General features: G+C 47.3%; 1 long non-coding RNA gene across 2 annotated transcripts in view; it reads left to right on the plus strand.

Annotated features, from left to right (window-relative positions):
- LOC113844521 (uncharacterized) overlaps window positions 1-14,579 on the plus strand; it is an 87,509-nt gene extending 72,930 nt beyond the window's left edge. The window contains exons 2-3 of one of the 2 annotated variants that reach the window (XR_005268067.2): window positions 3,890-4,043; window positions 12,818-14,579. This is a non-coding gene — a long non-coding RNA (uncharacterized lncRNA). The remainder of the gene's footprint in view (window positions 1-3,889; window positions 4,044-12,817) is intronic. The other variant, XR_011811272.1, reaches the window with a different exon arrangement.
- Window positions 14,580-14,827: the final 248 nt, after the last annotated feature.

Genomic DNA, 14,827 nt, shown 5'->3' on the forward strand with positions numbered 1-14,827 from the left:
CTCAGCTCCCACAGCATTCACGATGCTTCCTGTCAGGGGTCTAAGAAATTGGTGCAATACCTGAGGCACTGATTGAAGGTAAAGTTGGCAAAAAGAGAGCAAAACAGAACAAAATTTGCTTTTTTTTTTTTTTTTTTTTCCTTTGGGCCATAAGTCTTTGGCTTCAGTAGCTGAAATCCACTGCTTTATCCAGACTTCAGGGAAAGGTGCTCTGTGAGCCACCTCTTGATCACAACATTTCTATAGCTATGCTTATTTCTGGTCTTCAATACGTAAAGGATCAGGTAGGTGATAACATTGCCAGTTCATGTGGAGTGTGGATTACACTGTTGCATGAGGAAAGCTGCGGTTGATCCCACTTTCACTGAGAGTAAGGCATCTTGTGCTCACTGTGGGGTTTTGCAAGGCATTTCTGTGGTTCATGATGCTCAGAGCATACATACTGGAGCTAAAGTATTCACAAGCCTGTACTGCAGAAAAGGGAGCAATGAGGCTGGGTTGGACCTAGTTCTTGAAAAGACTTGGAATCCTAAACCAGAAAGGGTTTTTCAGCCATGCTCCGGCTTTCCAGTAAAGCCATGCTTCTGCTGCTGAGCATCTAGTGAACGAGCAAAAACCACAGCAGGCAAATTCACAGTAAGCTGTGGGTTTGTAGGAGAAAAAAAAAAAAAAACACAACCAACAACCTTCTACAATTGTAAGCCTTGTTTCATTTCTGATATGATATTGAAGCATACAATGATGATAACATACACTAATACTTCATTCCTATCTGGTAATTAACAATACAAGTATTCTCAGGGTGCTCTCCAGTCTTTTATTTTGCATATGTATTTCTTCTGCTCCACATTTTTTCAGCTACATTGGCCTGAAAAAATCCCATTATTCAGAATGTGCATATTTCCCGAGGAGCAGTTTTAACTTGAATATAAGTTGCTTTCTTCCAGCTCCTCAAGAGCTGAGAATATATTCAGAATATCTGAGGCTAATATCCTGTAGTTTTCAAACAGACATTAGCATGATACAGAAAGCAGCGTCCAGCCTTATTTGAGCTATAACAATGATTCCATCATCTTGTGCACTGCAATAAATATGTATGTGTGGTGTATCTACATATGTACAGTGTATGTCCATACATACATGTCTTTGGTACTTAGCTTATATATGTCAGTTAAAATAATGTGTGTGACTAATTAGACTATACAGAAAGCATTGGGAAATTATAAAGGATGAATTAATTCTTACAGTTATTGCTCAGGTGCATCTACCTTTGCAGGGCAGTACCTGCTAAATAACATGGTGTCATACTGCAGAATTGCCTTTGATTTACAGCAGCAGCAATGTGCTGATTGACTCAAAGGAATCGAGACAGCAGGTCTGGCTCTGTCATGGGATTTAATGCATTGCTTTTAACTGTTTCTTTCTTGCTGCAAAGCAGCTCCATCACTCACTAGGCATCAGTAGGTTTTAAAAGGGCATTTCCCTCGCAGGTATAAGTCATGGGAAATTTAAATTCCTCCCTGCATGAAAAGCACAGGGTGAGGAGAGGCTGTTCGCAGGACTCATTGTCAGAGAATTTCTTTTAGGAAGCATTTAATTGCTAAACCTGTAGACTTCAGTGCTTCTTCTTCTAAGCCAACTAAGAGAAAATGCAATTTTTCCTGTCAACACCTTGAATAAGAAATGATGAAACAAGCGCTCGTGGCAGGTTAATTGTTCCTCGGGTATCTGCAAGCTCCGCACCGAGTGGGTGTGAATATTAACTCCGGCGAGTGGCAGGCTTACCGCGTGGGGAGGCCGTGCTAGCCAGACACACGCGGGCCCCAGAAGGCTCCCTACCCAGACAGCGTGCACACAGCAAGGTCAGCTCAACCTTCCCCAGCTGCCAGCTGAATCAGTAAATACGTCGCTACTGAGCTCGCGAGGCAGAGCAGCAACACAGCCTGCAGAGGCAGGAGGAGAGCAGGCTGGGGTAGGGGTAAAGGTGGTGCTCTTTAGGAAGCCCAGAGTGTGAGTGCTAGCTATAGAACCACAACACAGAAATGTTTAGTAGATGCTTCCATCTCCAACTTAAATTGTCTGGGGAGACAACCCCAGGATGCACCTAACCAGCTGTGATTTTTGCACTAGCACGTTATCATTGCTTTGCACCCTGTATCATATGGTTTTTACTTACACGTAAATTCCTGCTTTTCTGTGCTTCCGATGCTCTTTGCTGTCCCCAGGGCTGAATGCAGTCTGCTCTTGGGAATCCAGCTGGACATGAGGCAGACCTGCATCTGTCCCAAGGTGAAGTTTGGATTTTGCTCGTATTCCAAAACTTATTTCTGTGACCAGTATGTAAATGAAATATAAGTATGTGGGGCTTGAATCCATCTTAAACAACCTGCTGAGATGTCCTACTAGAGATGCTCCCACCTGAGACCATTACATGAAGAATTCTAGACCAATTAATCACGTCTCCGGATTTAATTTTTGCTTTCAGCTGGATTTAGTCACAGTGGCCTAAGCCCCACTCCCTTCTGTGGATGAGGGGAGGTAACGATGTCTCAGAAATCAACCAAAGAGTTAATCTGCCAAGGTTTGGTTTGGTTTTGTTTGCAGTTCAATACTTGCTGCAAATAACAAAGCCCAGTGACCGAGAACCAGCCCCCAGGTTCGATATCTTGGTCCAGCTGCAGCCACCAGAGGGCCTGGGGGCTTGGCAGGGGGGGCAGCCCTGGGACCCCCCTGCCCTGCAGTGAATTTCCAGGTTGTGCTCCACAAGGAGCTGGCAGAGCGGGTGTGTGAGTGTGACAGCACCTCCTGCAAAGCACCGGGCTTGTTCCTTTGCAGGTGTTTTCTTTTTCCTTTTCCTCCTGTGCTATTTTTACTGCGGTTTGAACCAGTGTTTAATTTGCCTCTTTTCACTTGGTGCCTCTAATAACATTTCTCTCTCATCTCACTGCTTTGCCTGATCATTTTTCCTCCTCTTTTGTTAGATGTCTGGCTTCTCATGTTCTCCTTTCTTCCCCCCCTGTGTATTCAGCCTTGCACACTCCTCCCCACATACGTTTTCATGCATTGTTTGTATCACAGCATGTTTGCTGGGTGTCTGAAGAGGCAAAGGGAAGATCCCGATCCAGCTCAGATGCAGGGAACCAGAGAGCCCTTTCCATGAGTGGGGCAGATCAGGAGACTGATCTCTGCTGGAGAACGCCAGCTCACACAGCCCATCGGTTCTGAGCAGGCAGCGGACGGAGACTGCTCCTTCTGATGTAAAATTTGCCCTGGAACCGCGACCCTGTTCTCCTGTCTCTGAGTGAGGGGTTTGTGCAAGACCATGCAGCAGCTTCATGGCCACACCAGAGTCTGGATCCAGGTCACCAAATGCACAGGACCACAGTTTTCCTTTCAATCAAGCTGTTGCAGGTGGTCTTTTACCTTATTCCTGAGTTCCAGCCTACCTTCTCACCCAGCTTTTTTTGCTGGGGCATCTCACAAAGTGTAGCACGGTCCCCGCGTGAGAGTTGGAGTTAATGAAGTCTGACTTCCTCTGGGCTTGTTTGCCGTGGTTAGCTGACTGTGATCTCTAAGAACAAAAGGCTTTTTGTGTTGTCAGAGCTTCATGTGGCTCTCTCTGTCCCTTCTGTGACATCTCTGCAGTCTGTCCCCTGTTTGAAGGGCTTTTGTGGTCTCCTGTACTCAGATACCTGATCTCAGAAAACCGATAGGAACTCCCTTACCTCCTGTCCTCACCCACTCCAACAGACTGCTGAAAGGAGGCTTCAGCAAAAACCTACAGCACTGCAGCATGACTGTAAAATCACAGAATCACAGAAAAAAGCCACATTTTCATCAGAAACAGGGCAGCTAGGCTTTCCACAAATCTATTTTTTCTGCCTTTCAGCTCTGCAGCACCAATTGGGCTGAAGAAGTTCTCCCCACCCTTTCGCGGGCCCTTCGGCTACACGTGCGTGGCTTCACCTGCGGCAGCTCCCAGGACAGGCTGGCTCAGCTCCTGCGAGCAGAGGACAGCAGTTCCTTCAGACAGGCACATGGTGGTGAGTCTGGGGGATCATCCTCTGCCAGGTTCCTGGCCAAGGGCTGCCCCATTTCTCTGGAGCTCCTACCAGCCTGGTGGGTGGCTGTGAGGCTCCAAACTGAGAGGAAGGGGGAGGGAAGGAGGCAGGGTATAAATAAGGATGTTGCTGCATGACTCTACCTACATCTGGGATTTAAGCTCCCATCTAGCCAGCTCACTCATACATGCATGTATTTTGGGTTTTCGAAGAGTGGGAGTAGTCTGGTCAAATTTTCCTTTTGCATTTTCAATTTGCTTCTCTCCACCCCCACCAAATGTCTCTCTCTAGCAGGAAAAGACCAGGAGAGCAGAGTGCCTGGCAAAGATCTGCCAGATACACAACCACCTGCAGATAAAAAACAATAAATCAAAGGCCTGATTAGTTATCCCTGTATTGCTCAGCAGTGCTGAGAGCCTATCCTAGAAGAAACCATTTACATTCTCAGGCCCAAATCCTGCCAGGCCCACCCTGAGGGAGCTTTCCTTGCCCTTCTTGGTGGTGTTGGGTCAGCCCTCAGTGCCCTGTGCATGGTCAGCACGGGATGGTGCAGGACAAGTCCCAGGCCACCACGGCCACATGCCCTGCAGGAACCAGGCCTTCTGCTGGGGGATGGGGTCAATGCGGTCCCATCATCTGCAGGACAGAGCTGGCTCCTGCCTTCATGGGTAGGGAGGCCAGGTCTGAGCCACCGAATTCAGAGCTGGAGCAGACACGGTAGTTTTCCAGATGGCTCTGTGCAAATGTTGTGGGATGTTTTTGGGTTTTGTTTTGTGTGGTTTTTTTTGTTTTTTTTTTTTTTTTTTTTTCCTGTGATAGTTTTGCAGATTTGTAAATGATGCTTGGGGTTTTGGAACAGAAATTAAAATCAGATTTGGAAAAATAATGAGGAGTTGGGGCAACCTCAATACTTCATCTTTGATTTTGACTTTCTAACGTTTTGTTTACTTCTTGAAAAGGCAAGGGTAAAGTGTTTCTCATGCACAGAAAGGAAGAAATGTCTTCCATCTTCCCTTTCCCAGAAAAGGCCTAAACTAGAAGAAAAGAAATATCTAAACAAACAAACAAACAAAAACAACTGGCTGGTGAGAGCAATAACTGATGGCTGAAGTGGGTATCAGGGATGCGCTGTTTGTATATCTATTAGATCATGAGCCAAAGCAAAGAGTCAGACTGAAAGACATCCAATTAGTTAACAACCTCTCCATTTAAGTACATTGCAAAGAGTCAAATAATGGCAGGAAGAAGCTGGGCTCGCAGCCGCTTCTGCCCCAAAATATCGTTGTTCATCCTCATAGCCTGGCCAGAGGCCAGCTGCTTTTGGGCTTTTAGCCACAGGGTGCATTTAAAAACCATTCTGTTCTCCTGTTTTCTTGTCACTCAGGGTGAAATCGTTGTAAATAACTATTTTCAAGTGTGTCCATGTCAAAACAGAGCATGGTAGTGGTTTTTTTCTGGCGTTGGTTGGAGCAGGGAGCAAAGAGGAAGAGCAGCTCCAGAGCAGAGCACTCGAGCCTCTCCAGGATCTCCTGTGAGCATCTGCTCCATCCTGCAGGTGGTTTTCCTGCTAGGACTAGGACCAGCAAGCACAGGGGGCTGTTTGGTGTCTGCTCTTACACTGATTGACATCTGGCCAGTGCTTTTCATCAATGGTGTCAGTTCGTCAGAGTCTTCTCTGGGATGGATGAAACCCCAAGGAAAAGGAAAACTGTGAGTGGAAATATCCAGATGAAGCAGGAGGAAAATCTTCAAGGAAAACCTTTGCCTGAGGGTGTTTGCTTGTTATTTTTCCCATGGATCTAGGGATGGCACTTGTGAGCATCCCAACTAACCTGACAGCTGTAGAACACATGACCTGTCAAGCCCTCTTTTATTTCTCTTAAAGTACCTCTGTAAGAAAATTATTTTATATATATGTATATTTCAATTGTATTTAGGGAGTACAGAACAGGCTTGTTTTGTTTTGCTTTGTTTGAAAACCTTTTTATATTTCCTATAAATCTGGATATTTTTCCTTGAAAATAAGTGAAGAAGGAAAGCAGTAGAAAGCCAGTTTTGGTTAAATCCCAAACGTCTCAGCTGTTGCATTCATGTCTTTTGCCTTGCTCTCTGAAAAGCCTTCTCCATCCTGCAGGGCTCTTTTGTTTCACTTGGTTCGTGGGGACATGGGGCAAGGTGCTGGTGGTCATTGCTAAATCACAGCAACTCTGGAAGCCGTCACACTGCTCCCCACTAGCTCTTGCTCCCACTTGCCAACATTTGCTTGGTGCCTCGGGGGAGCTGGTACTGCCACATCCACCGCTGTATTTGGTCAGGGAGGAAAAGAGCTACCAGCTCCCTTTCCCTGTGTTTGCTGAGCTAGGGATTGAGGCCCACTCACAAAGCATACCCGGTGCAGCCAGAGCCACCAATTTCATTCCCGGTCTCTCCAGTAATTACAGGACCCACTGCTGCCCTCCCCAGAAGTGCAGAAGCAATTCCAGGAGGATTTCTACCCTCTCATATGTGAGCTGCGGGCTGGTTCGCTCATTTCTCAGTACTCATATAAATATATATATATATATATATATATATATATATATTTATAGCACGTCTCTGCCTCTGAATGCATGCGCTCATACGCATGCACTCGCACAAACTGTAGGTGGCACTTTGAGAATTAGCAAAGATGCTGCTGGGGCCTGCGTCGGGGCACGGCTCTTTGGACACCGAGCCAGGGGGAAGGAGGAACAAAAAATGGATCAGTTACTAGTGAGGCTGGCAGAGAGGGAGCAGAGGCTTCCTGGAAAAAAATCCCCCTCATTCCTCACGTTCAGTTCGCAGGGACTGCGGCACTCAGCTGCTGGCAGCCCCTTTGGGAGAGATGTGCAGATACCCTGTGCTTTTCTTTACAGTATGTCTCACTTATCTGCCTCAGAGGAGGAGGGCTGCTGTACTTATCGCCCCAGGAGCTCAGCTGGACATGAATGCTAACTGACCAGAGGAGAAGCAGCTTGCTCCAAAGGTTTTATCGTGTGTGGAGCGAGCGAGTGCCAGACACAGATTATGTGTTTGCAGAGCTCCCAGCCCTCGCCTGCTTGAATTGTCGGGAGAGAAATTCAAACCCTACAGTGATCAATCTGCTGTCTGTCAGCATTTGGGAACCAAAGGGCAACCCCGGATCAATCTGTTCTTGGAGGCCTGTCCTCATTTCAGAGATTACCTCGTGTTTGCTGTGGCGCGTTAACCCCTGAGGTGCTGGGTGAGAGATCCATGGGCTCACGTGGGTACCACCTTTGCATGATGTCTTGCACAAATTTTGCCCCAAATTTCTCTGACTGTATGCTTAATGCTGCTCTGTGTGAGAGGGAGATTGGCCTCTTCAGCTGCGTGCCATAGCTCTCAGCATGCAGAGAGGCTTTCCTTTTCATTCTGGGCAATTTGTACCTAGATTTTAGGAGATTATTCTGCACTTGTAAGGCTCTCAGCGGAAGGTACATCTCCAGGTGCAGTACTAGAGGATGGTAATGGAGAAGAGTTTGCTGTGGTCAACATAAACTGTGAGAAGCCAAGAAATATTTCTCAGCCTGCTGAAAAGGTGTGGCAGGAAAACTTGCAAAGTTTCTGGCCTTTGCAGCATCTGGGAGAAGATTTCCATTCCTCTTCCCCACTCGGTGGTGGGCTCCTGCGAGCTCCTTTGTGCACTGACTGCAGCAGGCCTGGGTGGGGCAGGGTGGGCAGAGGGACTTTATGCCTAGAGCTATAGCCAGCACTACACAGTTATGCCCACCTGGAGCTGGTGGGTTCTCTGCTTGAGGAAATAACCCGAGAGTGTGTATAATGTGAGGTCTTCTCTACAGACTTTTAATTCTTTTCCCTTCATCTTGTTTTAAATTGATGCCTTCAAGGCGCCGCCGTATTAATCTTTGTGTTTAAAGTAGAAGACTGTATCTTGCCTGTGTCAGTATAAGGGAATTAATTTGCAGGGCTATCCAGGGCTTTGTGTGAGCACAGTGCCAGGTAAATCTGCATTCATAATCTGAGGTGTCCTGGGGGATGTTTCTCTAAGAATGCTGTGTATCAAAAAGGTACCAAGACTGATGCACTCCCAGAATCATAACTTCTTCCCAGCCCATCCTATCAATACTTCTCTGAAGTTTTTTAATGATTTTAAAAAAAGCAGCCGTGTAAAATCTACATCTCTGCTTCTTTTTTCTTCCCTCCTCTCTCCCCACCAAACTCCCTTGAGTATGACATCATCTGAAGCACTGCTCATTTAGGATCTTCCGCTTTCAGTGCCAGATTACAATGGAGCCAGCAAAGCATGCTTTGTTAGCTTTGATTATGTTCTGCACAGTGCAGGGTGCAGCACAACAGCTGGAATAATTGAGATAATCTCTCAGCTCACGTGGCGGGGGAAAGTGATGCAAAAGCAGGGGAAATGAGGAAGCAGAACTGGAGGTACAGGAGCAAGAGCATGGCAGTGCCAGGGTGTTTCAGCAGCTGGGAGATTTCAGCAGCTCTTTGGGAGTGCTTGCACCAAGAGGATTTGAACTGGTTGTTTCTGGAGGCTTGTGGAAGTTCCATTTTTGTGAAACTGCATTTGTTTGAGGCTCATTTCCTAAAATACAAGATGGGATCGATGTTTCTGGCTCTCCCTAGAGGTTGTTTGTGATGCCCCATCCACTGCAGCATGAATGTACCGGTGGCTTTCATGCTGAAGATTCCTGAGGTGCTTTGAAAAAAATCTGTCCCAAAGTTTGTTCGTAAAGACAATCAAGGGTCACAGTGACAACAGCTCTGAGCAGCTACTTGAAGCTGGCAGAGGACACTACGTCTCTCAGAAGCAGTGTGAGACCTGCCTGTGCACACTGGGACCTGCTCCCCTGGGAGAAATCTGCAGGAGTAGCTTTCTTGACTGTACTGCTTTATCTTAATCAAAACCATTTAGCTGAGTTGGGAAGAAGTTGAATCCTGCCCAGACTCACTCAGCTTTAGTTGTAAATGCTGTCTGTGCAACCAGCCAGGGCACGGTGGATCTACCCTTAGTGTAGGCTTGTGTATTCGGCTGCCCCTCAAATCTGCCAGGACAGAATATCCGTGAGGCCAGTTTGAGATTTTTGGGACAGAAGGAAGTTATGATCTCATATCTGTAGTGGTTACACAGTTTTGGAAATGAGTGGCAATGCATATACTTCAGGACTCTCAGGACTCTCTCAGCAAGATGTTACCCTGACATTTGCTTCCATCTGTCCTGGCAATCAGGATTTTGTGAAAGGCCACTAGCCCACTTGCAGCAGCTACCCTCTGTTTCCAGCATCAGTCACCAGCCACTTGAGCAGAGATAAGATCTGCCTTTTTGCCTTCCTCTTCCATCACTCTGCTGTCTTTCCCTTTGCTACAGAGACATCTCTGTTCTGCAGGTGGCTGCAGCTCCAAATGAGTCTCAGGTAACACTTAAGAGTCAGTCACAGATTTCTAAAGGAAAAATAACAGCCTGATAGGAAAGCCAAGAAGCCTGTTTTGGATGCTACATGTGCACAACTATGTATTACAAAAAGCCTAACATGCCATGGTAAACTTTACTTAACAGACTACTTAATCTCTACAAATGTTAACCTCCAGGTTTTTATTTACTGAGCTCGTGGTTTATGATGCCATTGTCTAATTGAAATGTGTTCGTTCCCTCTCCTAGTGCCACCGCTAAGCATTTTACTGATATATGGCATGAGAACTGGATGGGATTTGTTTTCTTTCAGAATAAACTTGGGAGACAGATGGTGTTCAGGCGGTACAGATGTGACAGCTTCCATTGCCTTTTTAATGGAGCTTTTCTTGCCAGCTAAGCACTTTTGTTTTCAAATGAAAAAAAAATGTCATTTTTCACTGGCACTGTAGAAAAACAAGCAGCAGTACAGGAGGAAGAAGATTTAGATTTGTACATCCTCAGCAAAGAGGGTGTTTGCATCCAAACCCAGACCTGGAGGTGGCCTGAGCCCGTTTTTCGGCATCCCTCAAACTCAGGCTGTTGCACGTAGAACAGCAGCGAGGAGAGTCCTTATCCTTCCTTCTCCCTGCTGCTGCACTGCGTGCCTGGAGCTTTGCAAAGAGACCGGTGGCTTGTTCTTTCGGTACAGGTAGGTAAGCTGAGGCTCAGAGAAGGGCTCTGAGCTGCACAGCACCACGAAGCAGAGGGAGGGCTGAGAGCAGGGCCCAGCTCGCCTTGCTCTGGGGCCGAATTGCTCCCCTTGGGGTTGGCAAGGGCGGGCAGGCTGGGAGCAGGTTATCAGAGCCAGCTGACATTTAATGCAGCATCTGAACCTGTGTAGGTTGGGAAGGCTCAGAACAACAGATTTACTAGCAATGTGCATTTTTTGTTTGTTTTATTTGTTAGCTTTCCCCTTGTACAGCTCAGGAGCTTGACCCAACAAAGGAAGTGCTATTTCATTCAATTTCGGTAAGGTGCTGTTATTTACCATGGGGAGACCCAGCACTGCTGCTTTGCTCAGGTTATCCCAAAGGTGAAGAGCCCAGTAGAAGTGTAGGTAACTCCTTCCCAGAGCATCTTACAGGCTGTCTCACTGTGACGTTGCTGCACGCCTCAGCCAAGGCTGTTCCAGGGGCTGTCGTCTCCAGCAGTCCTCAGCTCTTTGCTTCTACTGTGGGTGCCCTCCCCTGCTAGCTAGTTGCTGGCCACTTGCACCAAAAGCCCTGGAAAACAGTGATAAGGGAGGCCGGGGCTGGCTCGAGCCCATCTCTTAGAAGCTGTTCACCTTCCCTACGCCAGTGCTATCAGCAGTGTAAGCTGGAGAAAGGAATCAAAGGTGCCCTGAAACCCACAGTATTCGTGCCAATTGGGCTGGAGTTTCAGTCTGGAACAAAGACTGGAGCTCTCTGAAATGCTGCAAAAGGGGAAATTTTAGCCACAAGCCTCTTTCATTTTTGAATAAAAAGGTGTTTTTTTGTTGTTGGTTGGTTGGGGTTTGTTTGCTTGCTTGCTTGCTTGCTTTTTTTTTTTTTTTTTTTTTTTTTAATCAGAACCAGACTTGCTCCTAGCTCTGAGGCCAGGCTGGCAGCACAAGCACACTTGAAGCCGTGTCCCTGGTGCACCCAGAGTGGAGCAGAGCACAGCTGGCAGCCTGGCACAGCACTGCTACGAAGCTCAGGCCATTTATTTGCTGCCAGGAAGGCCGAGCAGGCTGTCAGCAGGCTGCCGTCATGCATCACTCCCTGCAGACTGCCTGTGGACACATTGCAGGGGGGACCTGGGGGTCCATGGTGGCCCTGGCTGCCTCTGGGCTGGTTGGTTACAAACACTGCTAGAAATACTCCAAGCAGCCATCTGTGCTGAGATGACCTTGTCTCTGTGCACCCGTTGTAGCTGCATGGCTTTAATATGCTTGTGTCCATGGGTTGTTGTTGATTTTCATGTCTGACAGCAGCCAGCAGAGGAAGAAAAGCCTGGTTTGGTTCAATGCAAAAGCCAACGTAGTGCCTTGGGTCTCTCGTTGATCTGGTGGTGGTTAGAAATCTCCCACAGCCCCCTGATCTGTTCTGCCTGGGGTGAGGGCAGCAGGTGCTGGGGACATGGTTTGACACCACGGATGAGGTGACCAACGGGCTGCCCACAGCCACAGGCCTGCTGCCAGGTTCTTCCTCACTGCTGGACAAGAGCTCCTGTGCCATCCCATCTGCCAGTGCCTGCTCTTGACTGCCTCTGGGGTGAGTTTGGTCAGGAACTACACCAGCAAGTCATTTTCTTCTGGGTTAGTGCTTTCGACTGACCCCAAAGAGGGGCAGGTGAACGGCACGGTGAGCACGAGGGGCAGCCCCAGCTCTGGCAGTAGGTAATGGCTGCACCGGCCTAGCTGGGCCCAAGACACAGAGCTGGCTGCTTTTCTGGTCTGGCACCAAACCTGACGTCAAACCCGCTGATAGCTGGTACAAAGCATGGCATGAATTCACTTTTCGGTTTCAAAGGAGATGATCTGTCTGCAGAGAACCAGAGGGGCTTTGTGTGTGGCTCCTCCTCACGGTGCGCTCTCTTGCAAATCACCCTGCTGCTCTGTGGCCGCGGTCTCGATTCATCCAGCTCCCAACACATTTTGCTGTTTATCAGTTTAATTGCAAGGGGCCTGCTGCCGTGCTATCTGACTGCAGTGTGCCCATTTAAGTGGCTGTAACCCTGGAAGTCAGTGCCTGTATCTCAGGTCCAAATCCCTCTGCCTCGTGCAGGCGTGCTGTGTCCAACTAGATAAGTGGGTAAATGCTGAAAATTTAGCAATTTAGCACATGTGCAAAGCTGCCAACTGGAAGGAATCCTCAGAGTGGTAAGATGAAATGTTCTGAGTTACAGAACAAAATGTCTGTGCTGGGGTACCCAACTACATGTATTTAATACACTAGTACTGAGGTTCAGTGGAAAACCGGAATGAAAGCTGTTTAAACAAATCCTTGCTTCATGTAACGTTGTTGTAGTCCAAGTCATTGCTCAGTGTATCATGAAAGACAACATTACACAGCGTTTGTTCAATACCAATTCCTTGTCTGTTTCAACTAATAGCAAGCATTTAAAAAAAAAAAAAAAAAGAAAAAAAAAGTTTGCTTATACATTAGGGAAAATGAAGTTAACAGACATCAGAATTCTGTCTTCGGGAGTTTGCTGCAAGGCAGACACGGGTATAGCAAAAATGATTAGCGCTGAATACTGATAATTTATCTACTGGGATAGTAGCATCGTTAGAGATGTCAACATTTTATTTTATCTGTACTGGTAGGATTTTTGGAAGAGTTTCCATGTTTCCAGCAGTGAGTCTGTGAGTTTCTGACGAGGCTGGGAGAAGCACAGGGACCCTATGCTGCAGCAGACAGGAGGGCTCACATCGGGGTTCGGAGCCAAGTGGTCCCATGGTCCTCATTTGGGAAGTGTTCATCCAGAAAGTCCGTGTTGGATGGCATTCCTATGGGAATACCAATTCAGTGTCTGGGTTGCATCGTGTGGGGATGGTTGTGAAGGTCACTTTGGCACTGACTGTGCCCTCCTGTTTATCTGACTTACTAATACAGCAATCAGTGGGTCTGCTCCAAAGCCCCGTGAAAGTGAAGAACGGGTCCCTTGCTGAGGAGACCATCGTGGAGCTCACTGTGGAGCTCCTGCCACTCAAGCAATCTCCTGCTAGCAGGGAGTCGTGCTGCATCCCAAAGCAACTAAGTGTACATGCGCTTAACGAACTCAAGTTCAGCTCCTTTCACCGACCAAAATAAATTGTTTCCATGCCTGCCCAGATTGTAAATTAGTAGAACAAACAGTCATTTAAAATGAATGATTTCAAGTCAGAGGAATACAAATCAGAGACTGTATTTCTTCTCACTGGAGGAATACTGTTGCACCAAAAATATTACTTAGATTTTCAATCTTCCGTAGACCAGACAAAGGATCTTCATTATCAAGCAATCAACAGACAATAAAACCAGCTCTGACTCCACATCTGACGTGGCCTGGCTTTGACAGATCATTCCCTTTGGTGCCTTTACACGTAGCAAGTGTTGCCAGCTGCCAGGGCTCACATCTTTATTTGGCTTGTGTGGATCTGGAAGCAGAAAGGTCTCACCTCAGGATTCACTAATTCTGTTAGGCTGCAGCTCCATCTTTTCTGCCATCCTCACCAGTATTGCTTTCCTCCTGTTCCTGCATGAAGGGGGTTAGTGGGTGAGCCTGGGTCACGGCTCTGCTGGGGAGGCGTGGGTCCAGGAAGGACAGCTGTGTGGACCATGTCATAAAAAAGTTTCCCTGGGACTGGTTTAAATGTGTGATGAACCCGTTATTCAAAAGTGAGCTCCTCATTTGATGCAGACTGCTGGAAGCACGAGCACCAAAGTCCAGTTGTGCAAAATACCACACAGCCTGAACTGCAAATGCTTCGGGCCTGATTCGGGCTTCTGCAAAGTCACCAGGACTCTCTCACTGCCTCCAGTGGGGTTTCGATGCGATCCTTACTGAATAAACAATCAGGAAGTAAACACATATAGAATCTGATTACCTGGTCTCCAGCCTCTTGATGAACTCACTGCTGCATCATGTAAATACAACTTTGGCACATCAAATTCCAGCAAAATGCAGCAGCCCTTCCATCACCCCGCTGCGCACCTCTGGCCAAGCTCATCTGTGACTTCTGGTCATACATCACAAGGGTCTGCTACACAGGTGGCAGGGCTATGGTTTACATCTGTCCTTTCTGCCCTAAATAATCAGTGGTGAGATCTGCTTTACATCAACTTTAAACAGCTGCAAGTGCCTGCACTGGGTGGCAAATCCGCCCCACAAGCCCTCAGCCTTTCTGTGACCCACCACAGCTCCAGGATTGCCAAGATGCTGCCCTGAGATGATCCGAAAGCTCTCTCTTATTTTAACAACACGGCTGTTTGTTATTCTGTCCGGGAGCAGTAAAGCCATCAATCGTCCAGAAGGAGACCATTTTAAAGCACACTAAACAGCAAATAATTCTCTGCCTGGGATATTAAAATATCACAAACCACAAATTTCCCCGTGTTATTGCCTTGTAGCTGACATCTGTGTGTGTTAGCACTGGGGGACCACAAACCGAGGAGCAGCTTGATCTATAGACTGTAGGAGGTCTATGGACTGAGGAGGTGATGTGCTCACACTACGGTAAAAGGCGGTGCACGAGAGAACCTTGTGCAGCCTGCTCCCAGGCTTTGCATTGCTTTTGCAGCCCCTTCCTCTCCAATACATCGACTTATAATCGCTGCTGTGTTTGAATGGCGTG

The sequence above is a fragment of the Anas platyrhynchos genome, chromosome 9, assembly GCF_047663525.1.
Source record: "Anas platyrhynchos isolate ZD024472 breed Pekin duck chromosome 9, IASCAAS_PekinDuck_T2T, whole genome shotgun sequence".
NCBI classification, from domain to species: domain Eukaryota; kingdom Metazoa; phylum Chordata; class Aves; order Anseriformes; family Anatidae; genus Anas; species Anas platyrhynchos.